Source organism: Ailuropoda melanoleuca, chromosome 11 (genome assembly GCF_002007445.2).
Source record: "Ailuropoda melanoleuca isolate Jingjing chromosome 11, ASM200744v2, whole genome shotgun sequence".
NCBI classification, from domain to species: Eukaryota; Metazoa; Chordata; class Mammalia; order Carnivora; family Ursidae; genus Ailuropoda; species Ailuropoda melanoleuca.
The window spans coordinates 99,580,898-99,597,332 of record NC_048228.1 but is presented as its reverse complement, the minus strand read 5'-3'; the positions used below and the strand labels follow the sequence as shown (position 1 = coordinate 99,597,332).

Below are 16,435 nucleotides of genomic sequence, written 5' to 3'. Positions count from 1 at the left end.
TGGATGTTCAACCTCAACGGGCTGAGTCACCCAGGCGCCCCTCCCGTTACTCTTAAGATACAATCTAAACACTTTGAGCCCTGAAATGATTTGAGCTCATCTATTTCTCTGACTGCCTCCGTTAGAGGCCTCCTTGCCCTCTAAGCCCAACCCACTGTCCTTTCATTTGTTAGAATTCCCAAAGCCCTGTCCTGCTGTGGGACTTTCAGGTTCTTCTCTCTTCCTGGAGGACTCCTCTCCTCTCCTCACCCAGCTAAGTGGCTTCAGGACACTCCTTAAATGTCCCTTTCTTAGAGTGGTCTTCCCTGACCCCTGGAACTAAAACAGTCCCCCCTTTTTACTCTCTATCACCAACTCCCCTTTTTTTCCTATGTAGCACTTGCTATCTTGGGTGTGTAGTTACTTAGGGAACAGAGGTAGTAAACTATAGTGGTTTAGAGTCTAAGCCTTCATGGTCTCAGGCAAGATACATACTTCCTGTGGCTTGGTTTTTCTACCGGTAAGTGAAAATAGTAATAATAGTAACTACCTTCTCTGGTTGTGAGAAGATGAAGTGAGTGGATGTGTGTGAAGCCTTCGGCACAGTGCGGAACCCAGGACAGCACTCAGTGAGGCTCCTGAGAGCTGTTCAGCCCCCTAACCCACTGCAGATTGAGAGGCCTCACTGAGTCTGCTCAACAGTGTGGACCAATGCCTGGGCACATAGTTGAATGTTAATGAAGATTTTTTTTGAAAAAGTGTGGGCTTGAACCAGATGAAGAAACAGAGAGAACAATCTTGCAAGTTGAGAGAGAGCAACAACATGCAATGTCGTAGAGCTCCGTAAGAATGAAGCACGTACAAGGACTGGAGAGGGCTTGTCTAAGTCTACACCGCAGCATATGGCCAGTAGCTGGTGTAGAGCAGTGGAATGAATGCCAGTGAAGTGAATGAATGGCTCAGAGTTAGCAGAGCCGGCTTTCAGCTGGATCTGGAAGAGTGGTAGCTTCTTGATAGCCTGAAGGGCAAAGGAAAAGCAAAAGAAGGCCTGCAACGAGCAAAACAAAGGCCACTGGTAGATCAAGGTCAGTGTAGAGCCTTGGATGGAGGGCCAGAAGGCTTGGCACCTTGGGTGCAGAAGAGATGGAAATAGATTCGACCTCCCTGGCCACGTGACTCTGATTTTTGAGCAAGGGCCCCTGGAAAGCTTTTTAAGAGTGGCTCATACTTCAAAGACTCCATAGAAGAGGAACCCCCCTGGGAACAGAGGGCTTCTGATGCACTTGAGACCTGACCACACCAGAGGGCGACTCTGGTGTCTTGCCAGAGCTGTCCACCCAGGGAGACAATGAGATGACTTCAACCCAGGCAATGTGTCTCATCACCTGTATCCCATTTGGCAAGGTCAGCTGGGCACCCACTATGCACCCTGCATGGCTCCAGTTCTGTGAAATTACAAATGACCAGGGCTTAACTCCTGGCTGGGGCTGTGTAGGGAATCTGGGGCCACCCAACCCAGAGATGGTACCACTGTGGGACAAGCTTCAATGTCCTCTCCACAAAACATGCTGCTATGATCAAGCATCAGTAGAGGTCAGCTTTGCCAACCTTTAACCTTATTTCCAAATCGAAGATTCTGTGGCTCTGCCTGTGTTCCAGGGACTAAGGGTGCCTGACTGTTGGGGAGCTAACATTCCCCTGGATTTTGTTTTCATACAGGAACAGAATAGTATAAATTCACACAGCCTTTTGGAAAGCAGTTTGGCAGTGTGTACCAAGAGAGATATAAAACATCCAAATCTTTTGACCCAGTAATTCCATTTCTGGGAATCTATCCTAAGGAAATAATCCTAAATAGGGATAAAGGCTTATGCACAAAACTTTTCAATGTAATCTCATTTATAACAGAAAAAAAAAAAGAAAATAGCTTAATTGTCCAATCATTGGGGGAGAAGAAGATTAAATAAATTATGGTATAACTACTTGATGAATATTATTTGGCCATTAATGGTTCCAAAGAATAACAGAGGAGAAATGCTTATTATATAATATTAGGTTAAAGAAAAAGCAAGCAGATGATCCAGCAATCCCACTTCTGGGTACATATCCAAAGGAAAAGAAAACAGGATATAGAAGAGATATCTGCACTCCCATGTTTATTGCGACATTATTCACAACAGCCAAGATATGGAAACCACCTAAGTGCCCATTATCCGCTGAATGGATAAAGCTGGGGTATATATAGTAGAATATTATTCAGCCGTGAGAAAGAAGGAAATCCTGCCATTTGTGACAATATGGATGGTCCTTAGAGTCATTATAGCAAGGGAGATAAGTCAGACAGAGAAAGACAAATACTGCATGGTATCACTTATATGTGAATTCTGAAAAAGCTGACTATGGTTACAATGGCTACAATGGCAATCGCATTACAATACCTATATGCATCAAATCAACATGTTTTAACACTTCCAATTTGCACAATGTTGTGTATCAGATATATTTCAATTATAAAGAAAGAAAGAAAAAGCAAGCAGCAACAGTGATAGATATCACAAATCTTTGAACAAAAGATCTATGCCTGCACACAGACACAGAACAAAAAATAACAGAAAAAAAGATAAACCAGAATGGTTACAGTGGTTATCTGAGAGATAGAACAATAATTTTTGTTACTTTTACTTTCCACCTTTTCCTCTTCTACAAGTTTTCTTTAATGAGCACATTTTAAAATAAAATATGAATGATTCTGTATGACAATGATACTCAGTGTATAGAGCATAGACAGTAAATGTTGAGGTTAGGAAAAGAATACATGTATTTTGATGAAAACTTTGCAAACTGTGAATAGGAAAACATATAAGAAGGAAATCACACACACACACACGCACACACACAGCCAAACAAAAACATGAACAAACTAAACTTGTCACTGGTTCCATTGGAAACATGACCAGTGGTTGGGCAGGTTTTCTTACCCGTCTTTGCCCAAGGGTATTACCTGCCGTAGCCCTTCATTCTTGCCTTCCTCCAATCCTCCTTGACATGGCAGTCCAAGAGATCTTTTTAAACTGTATGTAGGGTCCTGTCATTCCCAGTCCTACTCTCCACTTGCTTCTTATTTCTGTTCAGATAAAGTCCAAGAGCCACAGTGGCCTTTCCACTCCTGTGATCAGCCTCTCCCTCAACCTCCGCCTGCATTTCTCATCATGCTTCTCACACTGTTCTCTTCCTTGACAGCTTTGTCCTTTCTCCAAGGTATCCTGTCCTCTCAGGGTCGTGCTTTCCCTCAAGCTGTTAGCTCTGCCTAGACATCCTACTCTACCCCACCTCACACCTATTTTCCCAGATATCTGACATCATCCTGTAGGTCTCAAGAAATTGCTTAGAAGTTATTCTTTCAGGGAGTTTCTCGAGCCACATAAATGAGATTATTCTGAAAGCACTGATCAGAGCCCAGAAGGAGCACCGCCAAAGGCATGCATTTCCTAGTACCAGCAAGAAGGTAAATTCTAAATACTGCTAAAAAAGAAAAAAAAAAAAAAAAGGAATGTCTCTGACTTAGAATTGCTTCTCCTTTCACCAACAGAAACCAATGTTCCTCGACTAGCACAAATGCCCATTGATGAGATGTATTACTTCATAAATCTTCACAATCATACCTGGTTTGAGCGGTTCTAGGATTTAATGTATGAAAGAGAAAAGTAAGGTGTAGAGAGTTCATGCCAATGGCTCAAGGGTGCATGGCTGGGCAATGCAGACTTTGGTCTTCAAATCCAGCTGCCACAAAGGAATAGTGGGAAGAGAGAAGGTGTGGAGAGTCCTGCTAATTTAGACTGTGGTAACATTCCATTGCTTTCGTCTTTTTTTTGCCAAAACCACTATACTCAGCTTTCTTCCCAAGCACACTATGAGTCACTGTTGGATTTCCAGCACTCTCTCCACTGGGACAGAGTCAGCGAGAGTGTTGTTTTGGCTGGCAGGGAATGTGTGTGCAAGTGGTACCACCTGCTGCTAAATCCTTGCTTTGTTGGGTCTATTGTCACTCTTAACTCTGAGACTGGCTCATGTCCCTGGGTCTCCTCCCAGAATGCCTCAAATGTTTTCAGCAAGAAGCAAAGCAGAGAACAAGGGTCTTCTGTTAGCTGGGTAGACATTTAGAAACACTGGGCAGTTGGAATAGAACTGAAATGCCCACAAAGAAGTGAATTTAGGGTTTTTCAAATGTAAGCTATTATTATTATTATTATTATTGTCACCACCATCATCACTACTTTTCTGCCTAGATAATGTCACACAGACACTCTCAAAACCCCCAGGATAGAAAGGTTTCATCGTTAAATGGCCATGTTAACCTCTGGCCTCCCTGCAACCAAAGACAGACCCCTGGGTGGTTTTCAAGTGCAAAGAAGTAGGCACAGAGAACACAGGACAGACAATTCATCAGAGAACAGGAGCCGAAGCAGCAATAGGGCAGCAAGGGTAATGCCAGCTATATTAACTCACTTAGTAGTTCCTGAGTGCCTACTGTGCTCTAGTCAATGTGGGACTCATTTGCTGTGGACTATTCCAATTAATCTTTACAACAATTGTAGGAGCTAAGCAGTATTGCTGTCTTCGTATTAAACTAAAGTTTCGATTGAGGGAGTCAGAAAAATCTGAGTTTGAATGCCAAATCTCTCACTTAGTAGCTGCATGACCGTTGCAAATTCTCTCATCTGGGATCCTGACTGTCCACGTCTGTAATAAGCAGATAATAACACCTACTTCCCTAAGTGGTCAGGATGCACTATGGTTCGCCTGTAGTGGGTGCTTCATAAATGGCTGCTGTTATTTGCTGCCTTCAAATTAGGAGTCTGCACAAATGATGTTGACTATTTTTTTTTTACTGTTTCCCAATTTGAAGACCATGTTTTTATTTTCTATTTTTATTTTTATTATAATAATATTTTTTATTATATTATGTTAGTCACCAATACAGTACATCCCTGGTTTTTGGTGTAAAGTTCGATGATTCATTAGTTGCGTATAACACCCAGTGCACCATGCAATAACGTGCCCTCCTTACTACCAATCACCAGCCTATCCCATTCCCCCACCCCCCTCCAATGCTAAGTGAAATAAGTCAAGCCGAGAAAGACAATTATCATGGTTTCTCTCATCTATGGAACATAAGAACTAGGAAGATCGGTAGGAGAAGAAAGGGATAAAGAAAGGGGGGGGTCATCAGAAGGGGGAATAAAGCATGAGAGACTATGGACTCTGAGAAACAAACTGATGTTGACTATTATTAGCCTCTCGAAGGACCCCCTCTGGGAGGCCAGCTGCAACCCTTCAGATAGGTCCCTTGTCCTGGCCCACTAACTAATGTCCTGGGAGGGTAGATACGTACCTCTCAGTGACCACTAGAGAAAGAGCGGCCCCATGGAGCCAGCTGGAAGGGCGAGCAGATGTTTTTGGCTCCCAAGGTGTTCTGGGAATCCAAGAGCAAGGTGGGTCTCACCATTCCAACCGAAGCCACCCCACATAGCAGCAAATAATCCCTCTTCCCATTTGTGCCTTCTGTGATTTTCCCTTGCATTTGCCCTGTGGCAAAGTTCTATCGAATGGATATTTTGGGTCAAAAAAATTACAGAGCGGATTTAACTACTGGAATGAATTTAAATAGGAAAGTGATACTATTCACTCATCTAGCAAATATCCGTTTATCAAGTGCCCATTGTTTGGGTTCACTTTAGTAATACACGAGAGCCTGGACTTGAAGGCAGAAAGCAGCAAGGCCGGAGAGAGGACGTCAGAGGCTGTTGCAAGAGGCCAGGGGAGAGACGGGGAAGTAGGGGAGCTACTCACGTGGCTGGTGGACCATACCGGTCAGTGGTTGCGTCCAGAACCCAATCAGCATTGAAGACTCACTTCCTTGCTCTTATTCTGGAATCTAATTAGAATGAGTCATTAATCCCCCAGTATATACTGAGCACCTTTAGATGCTAGCCCTGGGCCGCATGTGGTTGGCATCGGTGAGTAAGACAGTGTTCTTGCCCCAGAGGAGCACATTATAAGGGGTGCATTCTTGTACCTGAGTCTATATCAGGTATAACTCATGTCCAGAAACCTAGATTCCCCATAGAGATTGCAAACCCCTTAAAAGTAGGGGCTGGCTTCCCCACATTTATTGGGACCCCAATGACTAGTACCCCTCTTCCCTTCCAGAACTTTAGACAAATTGAGAAATGAAACAAAGGATTGCGGGCATCCACATTGTGGAAATACGTGAAGACGAACCAGATGACAATAAGAAAAAGCTATTTATTCTGAACTTGCTATAGCAAGAAAGTGAGCCACGATCACTTGCATTTTGGCAGAGTCTCAGAGACAGGCAGAGGGGCGAGAAAGCTTTGCAGTAGAAACAACCAGGAGGCTGATTGGAGGCTGTTGGGCTGGGGAGGAGGAGGGTTTGGAGTCCAGCTCTGCCCTCAGCAGCACTGCCAACCTGCCCCTAACCTCGGTCCCCTTGTGCGCTGTGAGGAAGTCCTAGCAGCTACCTCCCGGACTCAGGGTAAAGAATAGCCAAGAAATACATATACAGTGCTTAGGACAGTGCCTTGCCACAATAAACACTTGATAAATGGTAACTATTTTTTTATTTTTCATCATTCAAAGATGCGGCATCTCAGAAACAAGCTTAAGTGTCCATCGATGGATGAATGGATAGAGAAAATGTGGTATGTATATACAATGGAATGTTATTCAGCCATAAAAAAGAAGGAAATCCTGCCATTTGCCACCACATGGATGGGCATCATGTTAAGTGAAATAAGTCAGACAGAGAAAGACAAACGCCGTATGATCTCACTTACATGGGGAATCTAAAAACAAAACCAAAACCCAAACTCATCCTCCAGAAAGCAGATTGGTACTTTCAAAGGCTGGGGGTGGAGAGAGTGGGCAACATGGGTGAAAGGGGCCAACAGGTACAAACTTTCAGTTATAAACTAAATAAGTCCAGAGCATCCCATGTGAGCACCGGGACTACCGTTTACAGTGCACTGCACATCTAAAAGTTACTAAGAGAGTAAACCTTAAAAGTTCTCCTGGCAAGAAAAAAAAACCAATTTGTAACTATGTGTGGTGATGGATGTTAATTAGACTGTGTGACCATGTCTCAATAGACACATATACTGAATCGCTATGCTTTGCACCTACAACGGATATAATGTTATATGTCAATCATATCTTAATGTTTTAAAAAAAAAGAGCATGCACAGACACACAAAGATACAGTGGCTCTCATATGCCCCATATTTCTCAGGAAAGTGTGCAAACTGAAGTTGGCACAACCTGGAGGCATAGGGTTGTGAAGCAGACACACAGGTTTTGCTCTCGTGGTCTGTCAGCCCAGTTGTCCCTGCCCAAGTTCTCCCCTCATCTCTCTCGACAGACAGCACCATAGTGGGGATGGAAGCAGTGGTGTCCAGCCTTCCAGACACCTGCTCCGGGGCTGACCTGCCCCATTCTGTGCCGATGGACTTTGGCTCTCAAGGCAACTCAGATCACCCCATTAGCCTTCAGCTTCCGAGACTCCAGGATTACGTGGCATTTTGAAAACAGCACTGGTTCTCCGGTGTTTCCTAAACAATCTCAGGACAGTTCGACAGGTTTTGTTAGCAAAAGCCAAACGCTGCCACCGCTGGTCCCAGCAGGGCCCGTCCTGGACGTGGGGCTGCATGGAAGACCAGCTCTGCACAGTCTTCCCTACTGAACTCTCGGCTTCTTGGAATTTCTGTAACGGGTCATCAGAGAGCTCCCACTGCACTCTGAAAACGTCCCTGAAAAAGCTTGACAGCCCCATAAAATTACATTTCAGAACTCAAAGTGCACACTATGGCAGTCTGTGAGTAAAGTGCTTTTAAGACATTTTTGACTTATCTAAACTATGCTCATTTTTGGTTAAGAGGTCTCAAGGGCCAATAGAGCTGCAGGGTGGCAATAGCTCTGTTATTTGTTATCCAAGATGATAAAAATTCCTAAGTTTTCTGAAATAGTTACAGAATAAATGATATGATATGTGGAATTTGCTTCAAAACCTACCAAATGCAGGGGTTGTGGGGAAGGGAGCCTAAGTGAACAGGGGGCACCAAGGAAACCGTATTCCCCTTGGGTAACTTGCACTTGGCTGCTGGGTGCCTGGGGCCTAAGTATGCATCACTTTTGTGTGTGTTTGAAATTTTCTGCAATTTTTAAAGCATTTCTTATGATTAAAATATAAGAAGTGATATTTTGGACATAAGGGCGAGGATCAAGTCTTATGGTTGGGGTAATGTTATTTGTTAATTCTCGATTATCCCCAATAATGGATATTTCTATATATAAAGAATACTGCAGTGTCTTCTCTATGTGAAGTTAAGAATGAGGGCTGGATGAGAGGCTATGCTATGCAAGGAGTGACTCTTGCAAATCATACAGGGACCTGAAGTTCTAATTCTATCAGTGTATGTCATTGTGACCTTTGGGCAAGTCCCTTCTTCTCACTACATCTGTTTTTTGGTCTGTAAAATGGGAAAAGCAGGCGGATGCCCTCTGAGGGTCCTTCCTTCCCTGGTGGCATGAAATTCTTGCTGGAATGTGAGCTCCGTGCACATCAGGATCCTGTCTTCCTCTTTCAGCTCTGATCCTCAGGGTCTGGGACAGTGCCTGGCACACAGTAGGGATCAATAACATTTGTTCATTCCATGAGTGAGTGAGTTGCCTTACTTTTAAACATGAAAACTACTTTTCTCACAAGAACTCACTTCTTTTTTTTTTAATTTTTTATTATGTTATGTTGGTCACCATACAGTACATCCTTAGTTTTCGATGTAGTGTTCCATGATTCATTGTTTGCATATAACACCCACTGCACGATGCAATACGTGCCCTCCTTAATACCCATCACCGGGCTAGCCCAATTCCCCACCCCCCTCCCCTCTGAAGCCCTCAGTTTGTTTCCCAGAGTCCACAGTCTCTCCTGGTTCATTCCCCCTTCTGTTTACATCCCCCATTCTTTCCTTCTTTCTCCTATCGTTCAACAACTCACTTCTTTCCCTATAGTGAAAGCAGACTGGGTTCAGAAATCACACTGAAAAGCCAGGAAAGTGGCAAACAGGCAGCACCTCAATGTCTATTATGCTCATTGTTGTAACCTATCGGGGTTGAGGGAGATTTGATAGCCTGGCTCATAAAATCCTGTTCGCGGTCCTTCAGGGACTCCTACCACCTCAGGAAAAAGACCAGAACCTTCCATGGCTGGGAAAGCCATCCTCCCTCCAGGCTCATGCTCTCCTGTGCTTCTTTTCATGGCCTTCTTTCAAAACTATCCTCTTTTGGGGCATCTGGGTGGTGCAGTTGTTAAGTGTCTGCCTTTGGCTCAGGGCATGATCCCAGCATTCTGGGATCGAGCCCCACATCAGGCTTCTCCGCTATGAGCCTGCTTCTTCTTCGCCTACTCCCCCTGCTTGTGTCCCCTCTCTCGCTGGCTGTCTCTCTCTGTCAAATAAATAAATAAAATCTTAAAAAAAAATACTATCCTCTTTTACCTCAGGACCTTTGCACATGGCAATCCCTCAGCCTGAAAGTGTTTTCTCACAACCTCTTACTGGTTAATGCCAGCTCCTGTTTCATATTTAGGCCAGATGCCATATCTCTAGGCAGGCCCTCCCTGATCCATAGCTATGTTGCCCTGCTAAACACTCCGGAAATACCCTTCATCTTTCCTTGCGAACACTCTCCAGAGTTTATTGGTTATCAAATGACCTTATCTGTCCTTGATATAAGTAAGAAACAACTTCATGCTTCTCCCACCACTTCTTCTAGTCAAATTCTTTTGGATCCTTCTTCTCTGTCCTTTCATAACATCTCAGGCAAATTCCTTAACTTTCTGGTCATTTTCGGTTACATGACCCAGTTTCATTATTTCATTGTGACTCACTTTCAGATATTAAAAAGACAAATCTAAATCATAACTTTCATTTCACATCCAAAACACAGGCTGTTCCCTTTCCATGCCTTCAGCTCAGGATCTGCCATGGTTTTTCACTCTTCCCCCATCTCTTCTTCCTCCTTCTACTTTAAACATGTCTAGAGTCTGATCAGAGCATTAAAGAATTAGAAAACCACGATCAAAGTGTTTTTGCTCAGTGTGTGCTATTTGCGTGGTTCTCTCCTACCACACACAGGTGTGCCCCATATTCAAAGGCCAGCTCTCTCTAGTTGAACATATTCCCAGGATCACTGGAAGCTTTCTGAGAGACCTCCATACTACACAGTTCCCTGACTGGGTGATTCACTTCTTGGTTGGTACTTTTTGTTACCCTGCACCAGCCTCAGCTTCTATACTCAGTGATGTACTCAGTGACTCTTAATGGCTACCTTGCTCTAGGAGAACTCTGTCCTGGCTTAAGGTCCCATCTAGATGGCCCCACCCCAGCTTCATCCTTGGTACCACTTGCCTCTTGGGAAACTCATGTATGCTTGCCTCTCTAATGGCTAACCCTACACTGGCTCCCTTCTCTGGCAGCCTTCTGACTTTACAGAGCTAGAATTCTCTAGTTTCTATGAGCCCACAAGACATCAACCTCCAGGGGTGGGTCAAGCTCTCCAGAACCTGTTTATCACATTTCTCTAATCCCATGAAAGCTGCAAGGCTTTAACTTCACAGTTTAGTTAAACATCCAACTGGGGAATAAACAGCTTCTTTCTTACAGGAACGTTTCACACTATTGGTGATCTCTTGGTGTCCTTGATACCTGGCTGGAGAGTGGGTATCACTCTCCTCTTACCTCCCTCATAGGAAAGGAGGGGAGAGCTCATCAGCACTCCCTTATCAGCTAATAAGTCTCTACTTTGAAGCCTATCTTTAACCATAAATCATTTTTGAACTTCTAGTTTTCTTTTATGTGGATGGAACATGAACACTGGTCAGTGTCAGATCAGATGTTCTTAGCAAGTCTGAAATGGATGTGTGGACACTGATTGCCCATTATGCCTTGCTTTGAGTCTTCAGTTGAAACTCCAAGATTATGCAAAGTCCAACTGAACATCCTGTTAGACATAGTTCTGTGATTATTTGATGAATGTCTGTCTTCTTCACTAGACTTTTCCTCTATGAGGGCTCTATGTTTACTCTCCCTTGAATACCAAGACCAAGCATTCAGTAGCTAGCATATAGTAACAGATCAATGAATATGTGACGAAGTAATAAGTAGAAGAACAAGATGAAAGAGGGAAAAGACCAGATTCGTACGACTGGAACCCTGTGGTTTAGAAGGACTAATAGAGGGGACATCATATGAACAAGAGAAGATCAGGCAAAGATTCCCAAAGTCTGGCTGTCCATCCGAATTACTCATAGACCTTTTGAAAAATACAAATGCTTTGACCTAATCTGCTGATATATTGAATCAATAGATCTAATTGAGAATCCATGAGCTAAAGTGCATAAGGAAAGTCCAAATAATGTGCCAGGAGGGTTCAAGGGAAGACAAGGTTGTACCTAATGGGGAGCATCAGGGAGACTTTCAGAAGCATCAAGGAGACTTTCTGGACAAAGCAACGAATAAGGATGAAAAATATGAGCAGATGAAGAAAGGGGCTGGGAAGATATGATTAGTAGGAACTTGTAAGCCAGAGGAGATGAGATAAGTAAAGAACCAAGGAAAGAAAGAGATTAGATTTCAGACAGAATCTAGGGCTCCAGGAAGGAAGAAGAGTCAGGTGTGCATTCCACCTGCCTGAAAGCTCTTTGGATGCAGGAACCTGATCTTCTAAAGTTAGCAACACTCTGGGGAGGTATATGGTATAGTGCTTGGGTGAGCCAACTGCAGATCAGACTACCTACCGTCTTCGTCTACAAAAGAAGGATGATAAAATTACTCACCTCAAGAGGGTATAGTGAAGATTAAGGGAAGTAATGATGTAATGTCGTAACATATAAGTGTTCATTGTGTATCAGCTAGAACCTTTTTTAAATAATTCTAGTACCTAGCAAAATGGCCAGTTCTGCACATATCTTCCCAACTTTGCATTTGGTCAAGGTCATGTTGGTGGCTTAAAATTGGCCATGATGGGAGGTGTTTTGTTTTTTTTTTAATCACTCGTCATCAGGGAAATGCAAGCCAAAACCACCATGAGATATCACCTTACACCTATCAGAATGGCTAAAATCAAAAAGACAAGAAATAACAAATGTTGGTGAGGATGTGGAGAAAAAGGAACTGCGTGCACTGTTGGTGGGAATGTAAATTGGTGCAGCTACCGTGGAAAACAGTTTGGAGGGTCCTTAAAAAATTAAAAATACCGTATGATCCCCAAATTCCACCACTGGATATCTACCCAAAGAAAACAAAATGCATGCACCCACATCATGGGAGTATTAAACCCCCCCCCAAAAAAAATTTTTTTTTGGCAAAACTACAAACCTGAACCCTTTTTTTGAGAGCCGAACCAGCACACTGTTAGATGCTCTGTGGACATTGATTGGATTGGTCTAGATTGAACTGAATTCAGTTGAAAAGTGAGTTAAAGCTACAGGAAAACCAAAGCACAAACTGAGAGGAAAAACTTCTCTGCGTAGGAAAGGCAGAGGAAGACCTTGGCCTTGGCATGACTGGCAGGTAAAAACAGAATCTGATTTTTTACTCTCAGCTAATACTCCCTTCAGCTTATTATTTTACCCATCACTTTCACCATTGTCTCTTAAAAAAGCATCAAAAAAGCTGAGCGAAATAATCACTAATAAGCTTAAGCCCCATCAGAGCTCTGAATGCTCTAGGAGACAATTTCAAAGGCGAGGTCTCTTTGTGAAGAATATGTCCGGGAAGATACAGATTATAACGAGTTATCTGAGATGGAAAATAATTTTTAAAATCTATTATTGCAGAACAGGAAAAAATAGTGTGATACCTTAATACAAGAAACTTTATCATCAAACATTAAAGGGGAATTAAGGAAGTTGTGAATGATACAGGAAAGCAAATGTAAATACCCATAAATGTTATCAATATTTGGCCAAGGTAAGGCAGTAATATAAGAATATATCTGTCGCTTTTGGAGGTCAAGAAACTATTTCTAAGTTCTTTGACAGAGATTGTGCAATTTCAGAGAGTGACTAAGGAAGCCCATTAAGAAGTCATCACTTTACATAAAGAAATTAACACATCCAAAGGCTGAAACACCTGAAGTTAAGCTTGTCAGGACTGGTGTTATAGTTCAGCCTGTTAGAACACTTCATTGTGGGGAGTGAGGAGATTCCTTGAAGTCAGAGAATCAAGTCAAGTCTTATGTATGACAAAGGTTTGTTGTGTGGTGGTCTACTGGCATTGAACTAATGGAAGCATTTTACCCCAGTGACCTGCTCTGCCTGTTTAAGCTCAATACTGTCATGCCATTCTTCTCTTTCAATGAATTGCTAGGATTCCATTTGCTTTTATTAGCACATAGACTACTCAAGACCTCAATCCTCCCCTCCATGAACAATCTGAGAATTCTAGGCTTGCTTGGTTCAAAGGATCATTCCTATTTCCAACCCAGGTAAAACATACAAAACAAAACATTGGATTGTCCAGCCTTCCCATTGATTTAGCTGCCACCAAATGGTGACACCGTTGAACACTAGTCATGGACATTCCTGTAGATAATTTTGTAGGGGATTTTCTTGCTGACCCCATATCAGTCCCTTACTAAGTTCCAATATAATAATCCTTTTAATCCACCACTGTGTGTTTAACCACTGTCCCCCAAAGGATATCTTCTCTGACAGAATGACTGAAAGCAGACAAACTTGCAGCTTCATTTATGTACTGTACCAAAACCACCACCCCAAAATTCTTTAGGCCTTTTTGTCCAGATTCCCACTTACCTTCTGGTCAGTTCCATTCTGTGATCTATTGTGCCCTTTCTTGATGACAGGCTTTGGACCAGGCCAACCCTATAGTCCATGACTAATTTCCTTAAATTTGCATTATGGAGAGGAATTGGACCCTTGGTTCCTTCCTTCTAGAAGACCATGGATACTTTAAGAAAATAATCTCAACACCTCTCCAGCCAAAGATCCCTGAGAGGAAAAACCTTCATTGAGCTACTAGCAAGTGCCTACTTAGATACACAGCATTTAAAGAGTCACTTGAGTGACTTCTCTCAATATATATCTCCTTCAGGGTGACTTGTACCTCTACCCATATGTATAGAAGTGGCATTTTTTACAAATGCCATCTCATCGGGCACAAGCATGTTGTTGGAGAATATTAAGAACTGTGAGAAAACTTAGAAATAATGAAAGATACCATTTCATTTTGAGGATGAGAAGACAAACCCAGGGACATCTGATTAAGATCATCCTCTATAAAATTGTGTTTAGAGAAGGAGGGGAATAAAACTGAAGATGTTTAAGGGTACTAACTTGTAACGAGCAATAAATAAGCCTTAGAGATCTAAGGCACGATACAGACAATACTATTGTATAACTAAGTAATATGATGACAACAACAACCATATTACAACATATAAATATATCAAGTAACACATTGTACACCTTACAATGTTACATGTCAAATTTACTCAATTGAAAAAAAGATCCTTCTCTAATTTAGCAAAAAACTAAATGTCTCACTTCTGTACCCAATGTGGTTTTTACTACCTCGTGATAGCATTCATATTTTGGACAGCCAACAAATTCAAAAGACCATTTCTTCCAGACGGGAGGGTGGATAACTAGGGCAAGATGAAGCTTATTGGGATGGGGAGCCCATCCATCTTCTTGGTCAAATTTATCGTCAGTATCCACTTCGATAACTTTGAAAATACAATTAGCATTCTCAAATGCTTGAGAAGAATGGTGGGGAAAGCAAGATAAAAACAAGATTTTTCAGTCACTGAATTTCCATAAATGACATCATGAATTATATATTGCTGTTGCTAAGGAGATGTGAGAAGTACGTATGAGAAGGAAACAAAGAAATTGATTGCATCGAAGATGAGTAGTCACAGGCTTTGGAGAACCATTCTGCCTTTTGAGTTGTTATGATCAGTTCTCTAGAGTAACAAAGACATATCAGTCTTCTAAAAATACCTAATCATTTACCCATTCAGCAGAGAACAAAGAAAAGATCAGTGCAGTGCTCATAGCCCTCTTCCATTTCGCAGCACAAAGGATGAGGGGCCTTTTCCCGCCATATTTACTGAGACTATTTACCACCCCTCCTTGTTTGTTCCATGAGACCATACCCAGTCTCCAGAATTTGAAGATTCTACCTTGAAAAGTCTCAAATAGGAAATGACTCTTCTCTAAGTTAACAACTAATTTCCAGTCAGTGAGTAATTTTTTTCCTGAAACTTCCACTCAGTGGAAAACAAATGAAGAGGGGAAAACTTAAGTAAACAAATCTGAAAAAGAGGCCACGACACACAGAGATGGAGGTACTTCTAAACTTACCCGTCAAAGAGAGCAGGAGCTTCAGGTTTATCTCAAACAAAACCGTGATTCTGACCAGCCCCTGACTGAGCCTCACCCCATGAATGACTTCCAGGGCCTCTGGCTCTTTGGGACTAAAGGAGAAAATTATTTTTAGCACAACTATTTGGAAACCTCTGAGAACTTGGATCTCTTTTTCTGTCTGGTACCAAAGCAAGTTTTTCGCTGAAGCTCTCATGAAAGATCCCCAGTGTCTTGTGGATTTAGAATCCTGGAGCAACCCACCAACCCAGAGCAAGGTATGGTGTTTACTCTTTTTATAGAACTTTGACAAATGTAGATGCAGTGGCCCGTTTCATTACGGTAGCTTTCTGAGTTTATTAAACAGGCAGCTCTGCTAAAAAATTCCATGAAACTGAAGGCCTGGGTTCAAATCTCTGGTCTGACACTAGCCGAGTGGCCATGGACAAGTTGCCTGACTTCTTGAGATATCAATTCCCTGTCCAACCTCCCACAAAAGTGTGGTTTGGAAAGATGGTATGGACTTAACATTGCTCCGTAGACTCCAAAATGTTTGCCAAATGTCAGCATTTTTTACTGTCGTGCCATCGTAGCACTTTGCATAAAACAGCCAAAGCTTTGTAAATCACAAGCTGCTCTTTAAGGAAATATTGATGAATGACTCTTTTCTTCATTCAATCTTTGTGGAGGCTCCACTGCAGACGAGTCTTGTCCGAAAAATGTTGGGGGCATAGAGTTTATATTTTGGGGGAGAAAATCAAGCTAAATAGATAGCCATACCACTGAATAAATGGGTGTGAGGTGCTGCTCGCTGCATAGTGACAGAAGGGAAGGTATTGCATGGCCAACAGGAGAGGCAGGTCTGAGGAGGGAAACTGGGGCCCCAAGCACAGAGCTGAGGAACCACACAACAGAAGCAGCTGGGATGTGAACACCTCAGGTCTCCACCCTGTCTTGCTCACTCCTAGAGCCACTCCTAGTGCAGCCAGAGAA

The 16,435-nt window shown here is 42.6% G+C and overlaps 1 protein-coding gene across 4 annotated transcripts in view; it reads left to right on the top strand.

Moving 5' to 3' along the window:
• The window catches only part of C1QTNF7 (C1q and TNF related 7), a 107,352-nt gene that overhangs the window by 74,468 nt on the left and 16,449 nt on the right, over positions 1-16,435 (top strand). Inside the window, exon 2 of one of the 4 annotated variants that reach the window (XM_011221041.3) lies at positions 6,640-6,701. The exons of 2 other annotated variants lie outside the window; for them this stretch is intronic. The gene's annotated coding sequence lies outside the window, so the exon portion shown is untranslated. Of the gene's footprint in view, positions 1-6,639; positions 6,702-14,725; positions 15,721-16,435 lie in introns of those variants that run through there. One more of the 4 variants, XM_011221040.3, reaches the window with a different exon arrangement.